The sequence below is a fragment of the Neomonachus schauinslandi genome, chromosome X (assembly GCF_002201575.2).
Source record: "Neomonachus schauinslandi chromosome X, ASM220157v2, whole genome shotgun sequence".
Taxonomy (NCBI): domain Eukaryota; kingdom Metazoa; phylum Chordata; class Mammalia; order Carnivora; family Phocidae; genus Neomonachus; species Neomonachus schauinslandi.
Window position 1 is genome coordinate 83,151,724 of NC_058419.1, and position 5,568 is coordinate 83,157,291.

General features: G+C 39.5%; 1 non-coding gene across 1 annotated transcript; it reads left to right on the forward strand.

Annotated features, from left to right (window-relative positions):
- Window positions 1-1,943: 1,943 nt before the first annotated feature.
- LOC123323511 lies at window positions 1,944-2,045 on the forward strand. The gene has a single exon (XR_006539448.1). It is a non-coding gene; the product is annotated as a U6 spliceosomal RNA (small nuclear RNA).
- Window positions 2,046-5,568: the final 3,523 nt, after the last annotated feature.

The following is a 5,568-nucleotide window of genomic DNA, read 5'->3' on the forward strand; positions in this document are numbered from 1 at the left end:
TACATCTCCAAAAGCTAGTGAAACAAAAGCAAAAATGAACTTTTGGGACTTCATCAAGATAAAAAGCTTCTGCACAGCAAAGGAAACAGTCAACAAAACAAAGTGGGAACCCCCAGAATGGGAGAAGATATTTGCAAATGACACTACAGATAAAGGGCTGGTATCCAAAATCTATAAAGAATTTCTCAAACTCAACCCCGAAAAAACAAATAATCAAGTCAAAAGGTGGGCAGAAGAGATGAACAGACACTTCTCTGAAGAAGACATACAAATGGCTAACAGACACATGAAAACATGTTCATCATCATTAGCCATCAGGGAAATTCAAATCAAAACCACACTGAGATACCACCTTACACCAGTTAGAATGGCCAAAATGGACAGGGAAAGAAACAACAAATGTTGCAGAGGTTGTGGACAAAGGGGAACCCTCTTACACTGTTGGTGGGAATGCAAGTTGGTACAGCCACTTTGGAAAACAGTGTGGAAGTTCCTCAAACATTTAAAAATAGAGCTACCCTATGACCCAGCAATTGCACTCCTGGGGATTTACCCCAAAGACACAGATGTAGTGAACAGAAGGGCCATATGCACCCCAATGTTCATAGCAGCAATGTCCGCAATAGCCAAATTGTGGAAAGAGCCGAGATGCCCTTCAACAGATGAATGGAGAAAGAAGATGTGGTCCATATATACAATGGAATATTACTCAGCCATCAGAAAAGATGAATACCCAACTTTTACATCAACATAGATGGGACTGGAGGAGATTATGCTAAGTGAAATAAGTCAAGCAGAGAAAGTCAATTATCATATGGTTTCACTTATTTGTGGAACATAAGGAATAACATGGAGGACATTAGGAGAAGGAAGGGAAGAATGGGCAGGGGGAATTGGAGGGAGAGATGAACCATGAGAGACTATGGACCTGAGATACAAACAGGGTTTTAGAGGGGCGGGGGGAGGGGGGATTGGTTAGCCCGGTGATGGGTATTAAGGAGGGCACATACTGCATGGAGCACTGGGTGTTATACCAAAACAATGGATCGTGGATCACCACATCAAAAACCAATGATGTATTGTATGGTGACTAACATAACATAATAAAATTAAAAACTACAAAAAATAAAAATAAAAAAAATAAAGAAGGAGGGCACGTGAAAAAAAAAACAGCTATATGCCAGGAAACTTTCATATAAATTACCTCATTTAATCCTCCAATATTTACGTTAAAGCAGGCATCATCACCTTCATTTTATAGACAAGTGTACTGAAGCTCAGAGATGAAGCCACTCACCCAAGGTCACCCAGTCAACAACCATCAGAACTAGAGATGCAACCCAGGACTTTTATGCCAAAGGCTGTTCTTTCTTGCCTCATGTGCTTTCCCACCTCCCAAATAATTTTCCTTCTTCTAGTACTTTTATTCTTCCCAATTTTATGTTCTTATGGTCATCTTCAACTTTCCAGATTGGTAAGTCCCATCTGGGACCCCTGGTAACATTCCGTCTTTAACATTGACCCTCTAACCAGTCTATAACCTTCTCATTAAAATGTCCCCCAGACTTGTGTCCATTGATCTTTCCTGCACCAATCTTAACCACGATGGTTGCAAAATGATAATTTTTACAACTCCAGTATTGCCATCTTCCAAATCTTGCACACCTGAAATCACAAAGCTTGTCTTTTATCTGCTTTCTGAGCCAGTCAAGCAAACTTATTTAATGACCTCTGTATTGGTTACAGTGCTTTGGGCTGCGACTACAGATATCTCACTAATTGTCACTTAGACAATAAAGAGATTTCATGATCTCACATAACAAGAAGTATGGAAACAAGTCAGTTCCAAAGTTGCTTAATTCAGCAGTTCAATTATGTCATCAAAGACCCAAGCTCTCTCCATCTTTATAGTCTATCATCCTAGGTGTCTAGTAATGTCTCCCTTTTCTTCAAGAGCACATATTCCCTAAAACTGAAATGAAATAGAGAAGATTACCATTGCCCCTGTATAAAAATAATTGGATCATGAAGCATGCCATTTTTTCCTCAAATAACTCTTTTTTAATTGGACTGTCCCTGATGACCCTATTAAAAATTACAAACTCACTTCTGGCATTCCCTCTCTTCTTTCCCTGCTTCATTTGTTCCTTATCACTTGTCACCATTGGGCATACCATATATTTCATTTATTTGTTTCCTCTCTCCCACATTAGAATGTAAATTCCATGAAGGCAGAGACTTTAATCTGTTTTGTTTACTCTTGTATCCCCAATACCTAGAACATTGCCTGGCACATAGAATGCACTCCATAAATATTTATTGAATTAATGAATGGCCACAAGATGACTGCTACCGCACTAAACATCACATTGCCAAACAATGACATTCTAGGCAGCAAAAAAAGAGGCATGGGACAAAGAGGCTGTTTTCTTCCAAGGCCTGCAGCTTTTACCAGAAAGTGTGATCTTTTTCAGAAATACCACAACAGATTTTCCCTAAGGTCTCATTAACTAGAACTGGTCACATGCTCACCAATTGGCCTCACTAAGCAAATGGGAATGGGATTGCCATGATTAGCTTAAACTAATAATGATTCATCTCCCAGGGCTGGGCAAAGAACAACTCTGAGTTTTTCTTTAGCATGTGGGGCTGTCATGTGAGCGACCTACAATGTTTGCCATGGTAGCTGAACATACCCTTGAGAACATTTTCTAACCCCTATTCTCCCCTCTTTTCCTCATGGCTAGGACAGCTGTTGTCCATCTGGCCAGGTTCCATAATGCTTTCTGTCATTCAACTCAACCTAGTGCCCAGATCTTCATTTCTAATATCATTTCCCACTAAAAGAAGTCAGAGCTCTTTGGGGGAAATGGATGATTATACAATTGGAGCAGTGTAGGTACAAGATGAGCCTGGAACATCTTATTATTCCAGAAAGTAAGGAAATGCTGAAAAAAATGATAGAATGTATCACAGGAACACAGGAACCAGATTGAGGGGGTTCCCACTGTCCAAATATAGAACAATTTAAGCATCAATATAATTAAGGGCAGAAATGAATTATAAACCATTGATGAAAAATAGGAATCCATGAGGGCTGAGGAGTCCAAGATGGAGGAGTAGGAGAACTTAATTTTATCTGGTCCCAAAAATTCAGCTAGATAGCTATCAAATCATTCTGCACACCTGTGAACTCAACCAGAGATCTAAGAAAAGAATAGCTGCAACTCTACAAATAGAAAAGCAACCACTTTCTGCAAGGTAGGAGGTGCAGAGAAGTGAATCTGAGGCAATATATGGGAAGATAAATCATGGGGAGAGGGAGCCTCCATAAGCCAGCTACTGGCAAGTGATATAGAAATGAAGCACAAAATCAGAACATTTAGAAGTCTGCTCCAGTGAGGAACATTACTCAGGTGGCTAAGTGGGGGTGGAACCCTAGCTGGGACACTATGGTCTCAGGATCCTTGGGCTCACAGGAAGACCGGGGGTGCCTGAGTGTGACAGAGCTTCGAGACATTGGAGCAGGGAAGCTGGCTGCAAAGAGTGAGCCCAGAAGTGGGCTCTCAGGTCAGGGTTGCCATAAACCAGTCAGGTGACTCCTCTCTTAGCAGGGGCCCAAAAAGAGGCAGAACCATGAGAACCCCCTTCCTCCCCTGGGAGGAGTAGGGTGGGAGCACACCACAGGAGTCTGCAAGGTTTGGAGACTCGAAACGGGGTCATATGCCTGAGATAGAAATGCTCAGGCATAGGCTGGGTGAGCACGGAGTGTAGCCAGAGACCAGGGAGACAGGAGTGATTGACTGCTTTTCTCTGAGGGATCACTGAAGAGTGGGGCCCTGAGCTTTTGGCTCTGAAGCCAGAGATTGGGAGGCCACTATTTTCATTCTCATCCCCTGAAGCTGCGTGGAAAGCCATCAGGAAACAAAGCCCATATAGAGCAAACTGGACCAGATTACTTAGCCAGGCCCCCTGGCAAGTGCAGGGCAATTCGCCTGGGGCAAGTACACTTGAGAATCAACTCAACAGGCCCCTCTCCCAGAATATCAGCAAGAACATCCAGCCAACACCAAGTTTACCGATCAATGAGAACTGCAAAACTCCAGTGCTAGGGGAATACAGCACATAGAATTCATGGCTTTTTTTCCATGATTCTTTAGTCTTTCAACTTTAATTTTTAAAAATTTTTTCTTTCCTTATTCAATCAATTTCTTATTTTATCAACTCTTTTTAAATCTTTTTAAATTTAATTCTTTACAATTACATTCTATCCATTATATTTAATCTCATTTTTGTATATATATATAAGTTTTTCTTTCTTTACAATTTTGAGATGCAATTTCTTCTAACAGACCAAAATACACCCAAAATCTAGTGTATGGCTCTATTCTATTCACCTCTCTGATCATGTTCTCTTTTTTGATTGTTTGGGTTTTTTTTTTCTTCTTCTTCCTTCTTTTTGTTTGTTTTGTTAAAATCTTTTTTAATTTCCATCTTTACAGTTGCATTCTATTCTTTCATTGTATTTACTTTTATTTTTGTATATATGTTTTTTTTTTTCTATGCAATTTTGAGATGTAGTATCTTCTAACAAACTGACCAAAATACACTCAGGAGAGAGTCTATTGCTCTGTTCTGTTCACCTGTCTGTTTATATCTCTTCCCTTTTTTGTTGTTGTTTTTTTCTTGTCTTTTAATTTCCATTTTTACAGTTACATTCAATCCTTTCATTGTATTTAATTATATTTTTGTACATATATTTACAATTTTGGGATCTAGTTTTCTAAGAGATAGAACAAAATACACACAGAATCCAGTGTACTGCTGTATTCTGCTCACCTGCCTGATTATATTCTCTCTTTTTTTTTTTCCTGGTTTCGGGTCTCTTCTGATTTGCTTAGTGTATATTTCTCGGGTGTCATTGTTGTCATTTTAGTATTTTGTTCTCACGTTCATCTATTCTTTTCTGGACAGAATGACAAGACAAAAAATCTCACCTCAAAAAAGAGAACAAGAGGCAGTACTGATTACCAGGGACCTAATCAGTATGGACATAGGATGTCAGAAATAGAGTTCAGAATACTGATTATGAAGATACTAGCTGGACTTGAAAAAAAGCATAGAGGACACTAGAGAATCCATTTCTGGATAAATGAAAGAACTAAAATCTAACCAAGCTGAACTCAAAAAGGTGATTAAAGAGATGCAATAAAAAAAAAAAAATGGAGGCTCTAACTGCTAGGGTAAATGAGGCAGAAGAGAGAATTCGTGATATAGAAGACCAAATGCTGGAGAATAAAGAAGCTGAGAAAAAGAGAGATAAACAACTACTGGATCACAAGGCAAGATTTTGAGAGATAAGTGATACCATAAAGCAGAACAATATTAGAATAATTGGGATCCCAGAAGAAGAGGAAAGAGAAAGGGGGGGGCAGAAGGTATATTGGAGCAAATTATAGTGGAGAACTTCCTTAATCTGGGGAAGCAAACATGCATCAAAATCCAGGAGGCACAGAGAACCCCCCCTCAAAATCAATACAAATAGGTCAACACCCCAACATATAGTAG